Genomic DNA, 15,254 nt, shown 5'->3' with positions numbered 1-15,254 from the left:
AAAGGAAGGCCCATGAAATATTACATATTTACAGCTCTCCTTCCCTCAATCCCCCTGTGTGCCCCAAGCAGCTGCATGAAGGAGAAGGGAGGATGGAAGCTGGCAGTGCAGGGGGGCACCAAAAGGAGGTTGGACGGGGTGGAATTTGTGCTAGTAGGAGATTTTTTTTTGGGGGGGTGGATATTTGTGCTAGGAGGGGAAATTTGGGTGAATTTGTGTTGGGATGGGGGGACTGGAGATAATTTGCGATGGAGGGGGGATTTGGAGTGGGGAGAGAGAACTTATGCTCATAAGTAAAATTTGAGGGTTTGTACTAGGAGGGGGGGGATTTTTTCACGGGGGGTGGATTTGTGCTGGGAGACTATGAGGAATGGGAGGATTTGAGCTGGGGGGGGGCAAATACTTATGCTGGGAAGGGGATTTCAGCACATTTTGTACTGGGGGGAGGGGGGATTTATGTTTAGAGGGTAAGCATGCAGATTAGTTCTTGATTCTTTTGCGGGGGAGAGGTGATTTTTGCTGACACATACATCTTGGGGGGGGGGCCCAATTCGGCATGTTCACCCTGGGCTCTAGATTATATTGTCCTGGCATTGCCTACAGCAATTGGAAGCCAGCGGGGAGGGAGAGGAGAAGCTACACAGCAGGGGCGGACTGACAACTCATGGGGCCCCCGGGCAATAGGGGTCATGGGGCCCCTGTGTCCTTGCCCAAACTCAAAAAAGCCTATGAAAAAGGTACCAGGGGCATCTCATGGGGCCCCCTACTGACCCCGGGCCCTCGGGCAGTGCCCGATTTTCCAAATGGTCAGTCCTCCCCTGCTACACAGTATACATTGGCATACCTCCTTAGACCCAATCTGTCCAGAGAGTATGGTCACCTGCTGACTTGACACCATCCACAGGCAGCTTAACTCTTCAGTAAGACTCAGTGGTTGAAAAGAGGCTCACTGAGAAATATCACATCTTCTATCATGTGACTGCAGTAAGCTGAGATCTGATTGGTTGCTGGGGGTCAGTGCACTATGTACATCCTGGTTATCCTGTATAAAATAACGTTGACATCAATGGAGGATCCAAGCTAACTCTGCTCCTTCTCTTCTCTCCCTTCCAGTGCCCATGGTCTATCGCGGTAAGAAGCTTCATTATTATTGAACTTTTAATGTTTCCGTTATACGCTGATCCAGGACTAAACAAAAATGTAGCCAAGGCTTTTCCGGGGTTTTTTTTGTATTTAGGAGGCAGAGTATGGGACTGTTAAGGTCCCGGAGGAAGTCCTGAAGTGTGTAGATAGGAAAAAACCTCCTAAAATAGTAACTAATGGGGCCGATAGTACAAGACTCACACGTAGTAACATACTGCACCTCCACGCCCTCGTTCCCCATGGTGCCCGCCTATTATACTAAATACAGAGAAAATCCTCTTCTAAAGGTCCATTCATAGCAAAATTATTATTATTATTATTATTATTACATGGAGTTTATATAGCGCCAAAGGGTTTGCTCAGCGCTGTACAATAGGGGGGGACAATACATGGCACAATACAACAACAACAAACAATGTACGAGGGGTAAGAGGGCCCTACTCTTACGAGCTTACAATCTAGGAGGGAGGGGGTAAAGGTACAGTAGGAAGTGGCTGAGGGGGATGAAGTGGTGGGAGGAATGAGGGAGGATGGCCGTTAGGTGAGGGTGGGGTAGGCTTCCCTGAAGAGATGGGTTTTGAGGGAGCGCCTGAATGTGAATAGGGAAGGCGACAGTCTGATGGATTGGGGCAGTGAGTTCCAGAGGATGGGGGAGGACCTGGAGAAGTCCTGCAGTCGTGCATGGGAGGAGGAGACCAGGGAGCAGGATAGAAGGAGGTCCTGTGAGGAGCGAAGGGTACGGGTAGGGTGGTACTTGGTGATCAGGTTGGTGAGGTAGTCAGGGGCAGTGTTGTGAACGGCTTTGTAGGTCAGGGTTAGGAGTTTAAATTTGATGCGTTGGGCAATCGGGAGCCAGTGGAGGGAGAGGCAGAGGGGGGTGGAGCCAGTGGAGGGAGAGGCAGAGGGGGGTGGCAGAGGTGGAGCGGGTGGTGAGGTGGATGAGTCTGGCAGCTGAGTTCAGGATGGTCTGGAGCGGGGAGAGCCTGCACTTGGGTAGGCCAGTGAGGAGGGAGTTGCAGTAGTCCAGGCGTGAGATGATGAGGGAGTGTACTAGAAGTTTGGTGGTGTCTGGGGTGAGGAAGGAGCGGATCTTGGCAATGTTGCGGAGGTGGAGCCTGCATGTGTTTGTGAGTGATTTGACATGCGGTTGGAGGGAGAGGTTCGCGTCAAGAATGACGCCAAGGACTTTGGCTTGCGGGGCGGGAGTGATAGTGGAAAAAATCACAACGTTACTGCAAAAAGATGAGCAACCGACTCGCGTTTTGTTCATCTCCAACATTAATGGTGGGCACACAATCCAAAGTATATACAAGAATCTATTAATAATATAAAGAGGGGGTGCAGCGCTGGTAAAATTCACAAAAATGAGAAATAAATAAAAGTATAAAAACAATAAGTTCATATATAAATAAGCACAATAAAGTGACACTGCAAATATATGTGCCCCTGAATATGTGGCTAATATCGTGAAAGAGGTGTACCCAACCAACTTAAAGGTAAGTCCAAGGTGACAATGTGAGTGAGATCTCGGATGATCTTCAGACGTCCAATAACTGAAACCGTGGATGAGGTGAGAAAATAAAGTATAGATTGCGCACTCACCAGATACGCAATCTTTATGCGCATTTGTATTGTACAGGGTGCGGCAACATAACTTCCTTTTTTCAAAACGCAATAAAACCCATTTTATGAATTAGAATTGTTTTTATTGTCTTTAATAATGTAGGTACATATCTAAAGTTCTGTTTTACACAGTCATCATATCAGGTAGGTGACCCCCCCCATTGTCCATACACTGAATAGGCCGATTTCTGGCGTTTTTCATGACCCTTACCAGCATAGCAGCCGATATGTTGGCAATTTCTGCGCGGATGTTGGCCTTCAGGTCTTGTAGGGTCCTTGGACGGTTTACATAAACGCGGGATTTCAAAAAACCCCACAAAAAAAAGTCCCAAGGGGCCAAATCGGGGGAGCGGGCTGGCCACTCCAAATCGCCCCTTATTGAGATGAGGCGCTCCGGGAAGTGTTCCCTTAAAACAGCCATTGATGCTCTTGAAGTGCGAGCCGTCGCTCCGTCCTGTTGGAACCAAATGTCCCCCTAAGTCCAATTCATCAAGTCGTGGAAAAACAAATTCCTCCAACATGTTCACATACGAAAAGTAGGCCTCTACGGCAAACGCACGCTGCTCACTGTTCCAACGCATGATGATGACTGACCTGGAAGAGAACAAAAACTTTAGAACTACGCCTGTCGCCTGAGACCACTCCCACCGCGCTATGGCCGCTACAGCCTGAATGGCACGCATTTCAAAAAAGGAAGTTATGTTGCTGCACCCTGTATATCAAAAGACTTCAGATGTCCTCACATCCCACATCAATCCCGGCGGCCATCTTGACTTGGTCAGTATTGCCTTATTATTTCTATCATGCTCACTTGCCTGACTCCTGGAATACACATCCTTGGCATACTGCACTGTTGGCCTCCTCTGTTCTTTTGAGCCCCTGTGGGACCTGGCTATACTTGCAGAGCGGTCATCCCTGAGTGTGAACCCTGTGTGTGAACCATGAGGCAGGGAATGATACATGACCAGATCGGACCAGACCTATGTGATCTGATGTCTTTTGATATACAATACAAATGCACATAAAGATTGCGTATCTGGTGAGTGCGCAATCTATACTTCATTTTCTCACCTCATCCACGGTTTCAGTTATTGGACGTCTGAAGATCATCCGAGATCTCACTCACATTGTCACCTTGGACTTACCTTTAAGTTGGTTGAGTACACCTCTTTCACGATATTAGCCACATATTCAGGGGCACATATATTTGCAGTGTCACTTTATTGTGCTTATTTATATATGAACTTATTGTTTTTATACTTTTTTTTTATTTGTTATTTTTGTGAATTTTACCAGCGCTGCACCCCCTCTTTATATTATTGTTTACTTGAAGGTCTTATATGGTGCCTTTGGTGCATAGCTGCTGTTATATTACATCATTTTCAGCGCTAACTTATTCCACTTTTTTAATAATAATCTATTAACTAGTTGCAGATAGCCGAATGACGGCTTCACCGCGGCCGACCAGTTCTGGGTGGGGGTCATATGACGTCCTCCCAGAACGCGCTCTCCTGCGCGCCCCAGGGGGCGCGTACCCGGCGATCTCCGTGATCGTTGTGTCCTACGGACACAGCTGATCACATGATGTGGTAAAAGGCCGATCCTAGCGGCCTTTTACCACGTGATCAGCGGTGTCCAATGACACGCTGATCAGAGGGAAATGCAAGTGCCGGTTCTCGGCTGCACTTTCCTCACGCTGTCAGATCGTGAGGTAAGTACTGCCGAGAACCGGCAGTTGTCAGAGCGGGGATCGGCACCGATCATCAGGGCACTGATGATCAGTGCCCTGATGATCGGTGCCCAGCAGTGCCACCCGCAAGTTCCGCCCACCTGTGCCCAGCAGATCACCCACCTGTGCCACTCTGCAGTGTCACACACCTGTGCCCAGAAGTGCCACCTACCTGTGCCCAGCAGTACCACCCACCTGTGCCCACCCACCTGTGCCCACCAGTGCCACCCACCTGTGCCCACCCACCAGTGCTGCCCACCAGTGCAGCCCAGCAGTGCTGCCAGTCAGTGCCACCAGTCAGTGCCCAGGGGTTGTGCCAGTCAGTGCCACCAGTCAGTGCCCAGCAGTGATGCCAGTCAGTGCTGTCTATCAGTACCCATCATCAGTGCCGCCTATCAGTGCTGCATATTAGTGCCGCCTATCCGTGACACCTCATTAGTGCTGTCTATCAGTGCCGCCTATCCGTGCCACCTCATTAGTACTGCCTATCAGTGCCCTTTAGTGCTGCCTATCAGTGCCCATCAGTGCCCATCAGTGCTGCCTCATCAACGCACATCAGTGAAGGAGAAAAAATACCTGTTTGAAAAATTTTATAATAGAAACAAAGAAACTTTTTTTTTTTTTTTTCAAATTTTTTGCATTTTTTTATTTATAGTGCAAAAAGTAAAGCGCCCAACGGGGAGTAAATACCACCAAAAGAAAGCTCTATTTGTGAGAAAAAAATGATCAAAATTTCATATGGGTGCAATGTTGCATGACCGCGCAATTGTCAATCAAAGTGCGGCAGCGCTGAAAGCTGAAAATTGGCCTGGTAAGGAAGGGGGTAGAAGTGCCCTGTAGGCAGGAAGGGGGTAGAAGTGCCCGGTGGGCAGGAAGGGGGTAGAAGTGTCCTGTAGGCGGGAAGGGGGTAGAAGTGCCCGGTAGGCGGGAAGGGGGTAGAAGTGTCCTGTAGGCGGGAAGGGGGTAGAAGTGCCCTGTAGGCGGGAAGGGGGTAGAAGTGCCCGGTAGGCGGGAAGGGGGTAGAAGTGCCCGGTAGGCGGGAAGGGGGTAGAAGTGCCCGGTAGGCGGGAAGGGGGTAGAAGTGCCCTGTGGGCGGGAAGGGGGTAGAAGTGCCCTGTGGGCAGGAAGGGGGTAGAAGTGCCCTGTAGGCAGGAAGGGGGTAGAAGTGCCCTGTAGGCAGGAAGGGGGTAGAAGTGCCCGGTGGGCAGGAAGGGGGTAGAAGTGCCCGGTAGGCAGGAAGGGGGTAGAAGTGCCCTGTAGGCAGGAAGGGGGTAGAAGTGCCCTGTAGGCAGGAGGGGGGTAGAAGTGCCCGGTGGGCAGGAAGGGGGTAGAGGTGCCCGGTGGGCAGGAAGGGGGTAGAAGTGCCCGGTAGGCAGGAAGGGGGTAGAAGTGCCCGGTAGGCAGGAAGGGGGTAGAAGTGCCCTGTAGGCAGGAAGGAGGTAGAAGTGCCCTGTAGGCAGGAAGGGGGTAGAAGTGCCCGGTGGGCAGGAAGGGGGTAGAAGTGCCCGGTGGGCAGGAAGGGGGTAGAAGTGCCCGGTGGGCAGGAAGGGGGTAGAAGTGCCCGGTGGGCAGGAAGGGGGTAGAAGTGTCCTGTAGGCAGGAAGGGGGTAGAAGTGCCCTGTAGGCAGGAAGGGGGTAGAAGTGCCCTGTAGGCAGGAAGGGGGTAGAAGTGCCCGGTAGGCAGGAAGGGGGTAGAAGTGTCCTGTAGGCAGGAAGGGGGTAGAAGTGTCCTGTAGGCAGGAAGGGGGTAGAAGTGTCCTGTAGGCAGGAAGGGGGTAGAAGTGCCCTGTAGGCAGGAAGAAGGTAGAAGTGCCCTGTAGGCAGGAAGGGGGTAGAAGTGTCCTGTAGGCAGGAAGGGGGTAGAAGTGTCCTGTAGGCAGGAAGGGGGTAGAAGTGTCCTGTAGGCAGGAAGGGGGTAGAAGTGTCCTGTAGGCAGGAAGGGGGTAGAAGTGTCCTGTAGGCAGGAAGGGGGTAGAAGTGCCCTGTAGGCAGGAAGGGGGTAGAAGTGTCCGGTAGGCAGGAAGGGGGTAGAAGTGTCCGGTAGGCAGGAAGGGGGTAGAAGTGCCCGGTAGGCAGGAAGGGGGTAGAAGTGCCCTGTAGGCAGGAAGGGGGTAGAAGTGCCCTGTAGGCAGGAAGGGGGTAGAAGTGTCCTGTAGGCAGGAAGGGGGTAGAAGTGTCCTGTAGGCAGGAAGGGGGTAGAAGTGTCCTGTAGGCAGGAAGGGGGTAGAAGTGCCCTGTAGGCAGGAAGGGGGTAGAAGTGCCCTGTAGGCAGGAAGGGGGTAGAAGTGTCCGGTAGGCAGGAAGGGGGTAGAAGTGTCCGGTAGGCAGGAAGGGGGTAGAAGTGCCCGGTAGGCAGGAAGGGGGTAGAAGTGCCCTGTAGGCAGGAAGGGGGTAGAAGTGTCCTGTAGGCAGGAAGGGGGTAGAAGTGTCCTGTAGGCAGGAAGGGGGTAGAAGTGTCCTGTAGGCAGGAAGGGGGTAGAAGTGTCCGGTAGGCAAGTGGTTAATAATTGTTATAAATACAAGCGAAAGTACAAATGTCTTGTTTTATCCTACGTACTTAGAGATATGATACGCACCATCGGTGTGACAGTGACTTTGGGTGGGGGGCCCATGGAACACAGCTCACTATGGGTGGGGGGCCCATGGAACACAGCTCACTTTGGAGAGGTGGGGAGACCCCTGTCTCAGCTCCCCATATCTCTCCTATGTGTAAGTCACCCTGTGCCTGTTAGGGGTGCAGGGTGATCTGTCCTAATATTGGGGGGGGGGGGGTTGTGGATTGTTTGGTGTCATGTGGTGCATCCCATTGTTCTATTATGTGTCTGGCTTAGGAGCAAACTATTATGGGATGTATGTGTTTGTGTATTGGCTTGGTGAGGGGGGTGTCTCCAGCAGCCCTCCCTACTGATGGGACTATCTGCTGGTGTGAAGTTTGAATACCTGTGTGTCTCTTGTTGCTAAGTATAGATTGCCCCGCCCTGTGTCATTATGCAGGGAGGGGGGACTGTCCCCTGAGTGTATAAAAAGCCAGTTCGAGTTTCAAATAAAGAGTCCCATGTTCGGACAGATTGGTGTCGTCTAGTCCTGTATGGTCAGCGGTGGTGTCAGTGGTCGGTGTTCGGACAGATTGGTGTGGTCTAGTCTTGTATGGTCTCTGTGGTGTCTGTGGTCGGTGTTCAGACAGATTGGTGTGGTCTAGTCTTGTATGGTCAGCGGTGGTGTCAGTGGTCGGTGTTCGGACAGATTGGTGTCGTCTAGTCCTGTATGGTCAGCGGTGGTGTCAGTGGTCGGTGTTCGGACAGATTGGTGTCGTCTAGTCCTGTATGGTCTCTGTGGTGTCTGTGGTCGGTGTTCGGACAGATTGGTGTCGTCTAGTCTTGTATGGTCGGCTGTGGTGTCTGCGGTCGGTATATAGACAGATTGGTGTCCTCTAGTCTTGTACGGTCGGCTCTGGTGTCTGTTGTCGGTATTCAGACAGATTGGTGTCGTCTAGTCCTGTATGGTCAGCGGTGGTGTCAGTGGTCGGTGTTCGGACAGATTGGTGTCGTTTAGTCTTGTACGGTCGGCTGTGGTGTCTGTGGTCGGTGTTCGGACAGATTGGTGTGGTCTAGTCCTGTATGGTCAGCGGTGGTGTCAGTGGTCGGTGTTCGGACAGATTGGTGTCGTCTAGTCTTGTATGGTCTCTGTGGTGTCAGTGGTCGGTGTTCAGACAGATTGGTGTCGTCTAGTCCTGTATGGTCAGCGGTGGTGTCAGTGGTCGGTGTTCAGACAGATTGGTGTGGTCTAGTCTTGTATGGTCTCTGTGGTGTCAGTGGTCGGTGTTCGGACAGATTGGTGTCGTCTAGTCTTGTATGGTCTCTGTGGTGTCAGTGGTCGGTGTTCGGACAGATTGGTGTCGTCTAGTCCTGTATGGTCAGCGGTGGTGTCAGTGGTCGGTGTTCGGACAGATTGGTGTCGTCTAGTCCTGTATGGTCAGCGGTGGTGTCAGTGGTCGGTGTTCGGACAGATTGGTGTGGTCTAGTCTTGTATGGTCAGCGGTGGTGTCAGTGGTCGGTGTTCGGACAGATTGGTGTCGTCTAGTCCTGTATGGTCTCTGTGGTGTCAGTGGTCGGTGTTCGGACAGATTGGTGTCGTCTAGTCCTGTATGGTCTCTCTGGTGTCTGTTGTCGGTGTTCGGACAGATTGGTGTGGTCTAGTCTTGTATGGTCAGCGGTGGTGTCTGTGGTCGGTGTTCGGACAGATTGGTGTCGTCTAGTCCTGTATGGTCTCTGTGGTGTCTGTTGTCGGTGTTCGGACAGATTGGTGTCGTCTAGTCCTGTATGGTCAGCGGTGGTGTCAGTGGTCGGTGTTCGGACAGATTGGTGTCGTCTAGTCCTGTATGGTCTCTGTGGTGTCAGTGGTCGGTGTTCGGACAGATTGGTGTCGTCTAGTCCTGTATGGTCTCTGTGGTGTCAGTGGTCGGTGTTCGGACAGATTGGTGTGGTCTAGTCTTGTATGGTCAGCGGTGGTGTCAGTGGTCGGTGTTCGGACAGGGAAGCAGTATTATAACAGAAGTACCCAAGCACAGACTGGGGACGGTTCCGTTACAATCGGTATGCAATCGACAAAAGGGAGGTGCTGCCAGAAACCACAGAAGAACACAGCCTCAAAGATCTAAAAAGTTGTCACAGTCAGGGGTCAAGCTCGGAGGCCGGTGGCTATAGCAGTGGAAAGGCTCCCACAGAAACCAGGAGTCTAAAAACAGAAGCAGGTTCTCTTGGCGGGTGATGCAAGCTCACCTGAGGTGTGGGGTCTAAGCACTAACTTCACCAGAGCTCCTGATGGTGGGGATGGGTTTTGCAGTGTGCTTGTGCCAGGACACGGTCCTCAGGATCGCCCCACCAGGAGGTGAGAAAGCCGGGGTCCAGTAACAATTGAAACATGTAGGGATCAAGCAGAAGTGTAGTCGGCAAACAAGCCAAAGGTAACAAACGATTGCAGGTTGGGATGAAGTGGAAACAGTCGGAGAAAAAGTCAAAGGTCAGGAACACTCTGAAGTCTTCAAACGTCTTCATAAGACTCACCAGGCCTCTAAAACAATAACTTGGAGTATTTACTCTCCAAAATGGAGTAACTTTGTCGGTATCTCCACTGTCCTGCTGCTCCAGGGCCTCCAACAATGTGAGAACTATTCAGGAAATTAGATGTGTAATTTATTCCCCTGGAACGCCTGAAGGTGCTCCTAGGATTTTAGGCCCCTCTGTGTGTCTAGGCTGTGCAAAAGTCTCTTGGTATCTCTATATTCGGGAGGAGTAGCACAATGTGTTTTGGGGTGTAATGCTAAGTATGTCTATGCCGAGGGAGAGAAACAACTTAAGATGACAAAAAAAACACATTTCATTTAATTTCTGTCTCTGGAAGAGAGATCACAGAGCTGTACTGGAGGATGATGGAAGAGAGATCACAGAGCTGTACTGGAGGGTGATGGAGGAGAGATCACAGAGCTGTACTGGAGGATGATGGAAGAGAGATCACAGAGCTGTACTGGAGGGTGATGGAGGAGAGATCACAGAGCTGTACTGGAGGATGATGGAAGAGAGATCACAGAGCTGTACTGGAGGATGATGGAGGAGAGATCACAGAGCTGTACTGGAGGATGATGGAGGAGAGATCACAGAGCTGTACTGGAGGGTGATGGAGGAGAGATCACAGAGCTGTACTGGAGGATGATGGAAGAGAGATCACAGAGCTGTACTGGAGGATGATGGAGGAGAGATCACAAAGCTGTACTGGAGGATGATGGAAGAGATCACAGAGCTGTACTGGAGGATGATGGAAGAGAGATCACAGAGCTGTACTGGAGGGTGATGGAGGAGAGATCACAGAGCTGTACTGGAGGATGATGGAAGAGAGATCACAGAGCTGTACTGGAGGATGATGGAAGAGAGATCACAGAGCTGTACTGGAGGATGATGGAGGAGAGATCACAAAGCTGTACTGGAGGATGATGGAAGAGATCACAGAGCTGTACTGGAGGATGATGGAAGAGATCAAGAGCTGTACTGGAGGATGAAGGAAGAGAGATCACAGAGCTGTACTGGAGGATGATGGAAGAGATCACAGAGCTGTACTGGAGGATGATGGAAGAGAGATCACAGAGCTGTACTGGAGGATGATGGAAGAGAGATCACAGAGCTGTACTGGAGGGTGATGGAGGAGAGATCACAGAGCGGTACTGGAGGATGATGGAAGAAAGATCACAGAGCTGTACTGGAGGATGATGGAGGAGAGATCACAGAGCTGTACTGGAGGGTGATGGAAGAGATCCCAGAGCTGTACTGGAAGATGATGGAAGAGATCACAGAGCTGTACTGGAGGATGATGGAAGAGAGATCACAGAGCTGTACTGGAGGATGATGGAGGAGAGATCACAAAGCTGTACTGGAGGATGATGGAAGAGATCACAGAGCTGTACTGGAGGATGATGGAAGAGAGATCACAGAGCTGTACTGGAGGGTGATGGAGGAGAGATCACAGAGCTGTACTGGAGGATGATGGAAGAGAGATCACAGAGCTGTACTGGAGGATGATGGAAGAGAGATCACAGAGCTGTACTGGAGGATGATGGAAGAGAGATCACAGAGCTGTACTGGAGGGTGATGGAGGAGAGATCACAGAGCTGTACTGGAGGATGATTGAAGAGAGATCACAGAGCTGTACTGGAGGATGATGGAGGAGAGATCACAGAGCTGTACTGGAGGATGATGGAGGAGAGATCACAGAGCTGTACTGGAGGATGATGGAAGAGATCACAGAGCTGTACTGGAGGATGATGGAAGAGAGATCACAGAGCTGTACTGGAGGATGATGGAAGAGAGATCACAGAGCTGTACTGGAGGGTGATGGAGGAGAGATCACAGAGCGGTACTGGAGGATGATGGAAGAAAGATCACAGAGCTGTACTGGAGGATGATGGAGGAGAGATCACAGAGCTGTACTGGAGGGTGATGGAAGAGATCCCAGAGCTGTACTGGAAGATGATGGAAGAGATCACAGAGCTGTACTGGAGGATGATGGAAGAGAGATCACAGAGCTGTACTGGAGGATGATGGAAGAGAGATCACAGAGCTGTAATGGAAGATGATGGAAGAGATCACAGAGCTGTACTGGAGGATGATGGAAGAGAGATCACAGAGCTGTACTCGAGGGTGATGGAAGAGATCACAGAGCTGTACTGGAGGATGATGGAGGAGAGATCACAGAGCTGTACTGGAGGATGATGGAGGAGAGATCACAGAGCTGTACTGGAGGATGATGGAGGAGAGATCACAGAGCTGTACTGGAGAATGATGGAGGAGAGATCACAGAGCTGTACTGGAGGATGATGGAGGAGAGATCACAGGGCTGTAATGGAGGATGATGGCGGAGAGATCACAGAGCTGTACTGGAAGATGTTGGAGGAGAGATCACAGTTCTGTTCTGGAGGATGATGGAGGAGAGATCACAGAGCTGTACTGGAGGTTGATGGATGTAGATATGACAGCAATGTGGCACCAGTACCCGTGAATGGAGTTTATTTGGAAGGGATATGTGTTTCTTTGTACACATATGTATATACAGTGCTTGTACCAAAGTATGTATAATTTAGCCACAAGCCTACCGGGCACTTCTACCCCCTTCCTGCCTACAGGACACTTCTACCCCCTTCCTGCCTACAGGACACTTCTACCCCCTTCCTGCCTACCGGGCACTTCTACCCCCTTCCTGCCTACAGGACACTTCTACCCCCTTCCTGCCTACAGGACACTTCTACCCCCTTCCTGCCTACCGGGCACTTCTACCCCCTTCCTGCCTACAGGGCACTTCTACCCCCTTCCTGCCTACCGGGCACTTCTACCCCCTTCCTGCCTACCGGACACTTCTACCCCCTTCCTGCCTACAGGGCACTTCTACCCCCTTCCTGCCTACAGGGCACTTCTACCCCCTTCCTGCCTACCGGGCACTTCTACCCCCTTCCTGCCCACCGGGCACTTCTACCCCCTTCCTGCCTACCGGGCACTTCTACCCCCTTCCCGCCTACAGGGCACTTCTACCCCTTTCCCGCCTACCGGGCACTTCTACCCCCTTCATTCCCCCTAGGCACTTCTACCCCCTTCCTGCCTACAGGGCACTTCTACCCCCTTCCTGCCTACAGGGCACTTCTACCCCCTTCCTGCCTACCGGGCACTTCTACCCCCTTCCTGCTTACAGGACACTTCTACCCCCTTCCTGCTTACCGGGCACTTCTACCCCCTTCCTGCCTACCGGGAACTTCTACCCCCTTCCTGCCTACCGGACACTTCTACCCCCTTCCTGCCTACCGGACACTTCTACCCCCTTCCTGCCTACAGGACACTTCTACCCCCTTTCTGCCTACCGGGCACTTCTACCCCCTTCCTGCCTACAGGGCACTTCTACCCCCTTCCTGCCTACAGGACACTTCTACCCCCTTCCTGCCTACAGGACACTTCTACCCCCTTCCTGCCTACAGGGCACTTCTACCCCCTTCCTGCCTACAGGGCACTTCTACCCCCTTCCTGCCTACAGGGCACTTCTACCCCCTTCCTACCTACTGGGCACTTCTACCTACTTCCTGCCCACTGGGAACTTTCACCCCCTTCCCGCCTACCGGACACTTCTACCCCCTTCCTGCCTACCGGGCACTTCTACCCCCTTCCTGCCTACCGGGAACTTTCACCCCCTTCCTGCCTACCGGACACTTCTACCCCCTTCCTGCCTACCGGGCACGTCTACCCCCTTCCTGCCTACCGGTACTTCTACCCCCTTCCTGCCTACAGGACACTTCTACCCCCTTCCTGCCTACAGGACACTTCTACCCCCTTCCTGCCTACAGGACACTTCTACCCCCTTCCTGCCCACCGGACACTTCTACCCCCTTCCTGCCCACCGGACACTTCTACCCCCTTCCTGCCTACCGGACACTTCTACCCCCTTCCCCCCCAGGCCAATTTCACACTTTGAGTGACAATTGCGCGGTCATGCAACACTGTACCCATATGACATATTTATCATTTTTGAGACAGGCAGAACTTTATTTTGGTGGTATTTAATCACCTCGGGGATTTTTACTTTTTCCTAAACAAAACAAAAACCACTAAAAATTTTGAAAAAAAAATGTTTTTTCTTAGTTTCTGTTATAAAATTTTGTAAACAAGTGATTTTTCTCCGTCACTGATGTGCGCTAATGAGGCTGCACTGATGGACACTGATAGGCTGCACTGATGGGCACTGATGAGGAGGCACTGATAGGTGGCACTGATGGGCATTGACAGGCATCACTGATGGGCACTGATGAGGAGGAACTGGTAGGTGGCACTGATGGGCATTGACAGGCATCACTGATGGGCACTGAAAGGCAGCACTGATACATGGCCCTGATATGCAGCACTGATAGGCGGCACTGACTGGCACTAATAGGCGGCACTGACTGGCACTGGAAGGCGGCACTGACTGGCACTGGAAGGCGGCACTGACTGGCACTGGAAGGCGGCACTGACTGGCACTGGTTGGCAGCACTGACAGGCACTGATAGGCGGCACTGATGCGCACTGATAGGCAGCACTGACTGGCACTGATAGGCGACACTGACTGGCACTGATAGGTGGCACTGATTGGCATTGATAGGTGATACTGAAAGGCAGCTCAGATGGGCACTGATATGTGGCATTGATGTGGCACTGACAGGTGGCACTGCTGGGGCTGCACTGATCATCAGGGCACACTGATCATCAGTGCTTTGATGATCAGTGTAGATATCCCCTCCGAGGAATGCTGATTACCGGCTCTCTGCTCCTCTCCTCTGTCAGCGTGACAGCTCATGAGGAGAGGAATGCCGATAACCGGCATTTCCCTGTTTACATGTGATCAGTTGTAATTGGACACAGCTGATCACATGACCGAGCTGACGTCTTCGGCTGTTTCCGTGGATCGGTGATTCGCTGTGTCCGAGGGACACAGAGCACCGCCGATCGCCGTGCTGCACGCTCCCTGAGCCACGATGCGCGGTGAGAATGGAAGGCCGTCAAAAGACTGCCGATCAGAAGGAGAGAACCGCCTCACATTACTATATGGCGGGCGGGTGGGAGGTGCTTAATATAAATTGAATATTACAGATTTCACGTTAATATTCTGATGTTAAAGGTGGATTAGTTACACTTATTATATGTTTTTAGGTTTCATACACTTTTTTTGGTGCTTTAAATATTTACTTATTACAAGTATTTATAAAGCATTGACACATCAGCCCACACCCTTACATTGCTTACAATCTACAACCCCCTCTCTCGCTGGCTCCTACTAGTGACAGGTGTCAGTAACCCACCAGCATGTCTTTGGAGTGTTGGAGGAAACTAGAGGACCCAGAGGAAACCCATGCAAGCAGAAGGAGAACATGAAAACACCATTCATGTAGTGTCCTGGTTGCGATTTGAACCAATAACCTCAGTGCTGCAAGGTAGCTCTGCTAACCGCCAAGTCACTGTGCTGCTCACTGCGACAAGACTGACACCCAACACCACATACTACACAATATATACAATATAAGATCAGTGTTCGCCTCAAAACACTAGGAGAATGTTCCTGCTTCGTTCCTGTCCGTGTGTTGTCTCCGAAGAACCTCACAGACAACGTTCTCACTGAATTATGGTTTTCTCTTTAGAAAGGTCAAATGGAGATGAATGTCGTTTAACACCAGCTGACCTACAATTTACTGGGGGCTCAG

The 15,254-nt window shown here is 51.5% G+C and overlaps 1 long non-coding RNA gene across 1 annotated transcript in view; it reads left to right on the top strand.

Moving 5' to 3' along the window:
* The window catches only part of LOC149435803 (uncharacterized), a 104,921-nt gene extending 89,667 nt beyond the window's left edge, over positions 1–15,254 (top strand). The window contains exons 5-6 of the long non-coding RNA XR_016308367.1: positions 1,114–1,131; positions 15,192–15,254. This is a non-coding gene — a long non-coding RNA (uncharacterized LOC149435803). The remainder of the gene's footprint in view (positions 1–1,113; positions 1,132–15,191) is intronic.

The sequence above is a fragment of the Staurois parvus genome, unplaced genomic scaffold (genome assembly GCF_062004578.1).
Source record: "Staurois parvus isolate SC_StPar_1 unplaced genomic scaffold, SC_StPar_1.0 ptg001471l, whole genome shotgun sequence".
In the NCBI taxonomy this organism is placed as follows: Eukaryota; Metazoa; Chordata; class Amphibia; order Anura; family Ranidae; genus Staurois; species Staurois parvus.
This window is presented reverse-complemented; position numbering and strand designations above follow the sequence as displayed.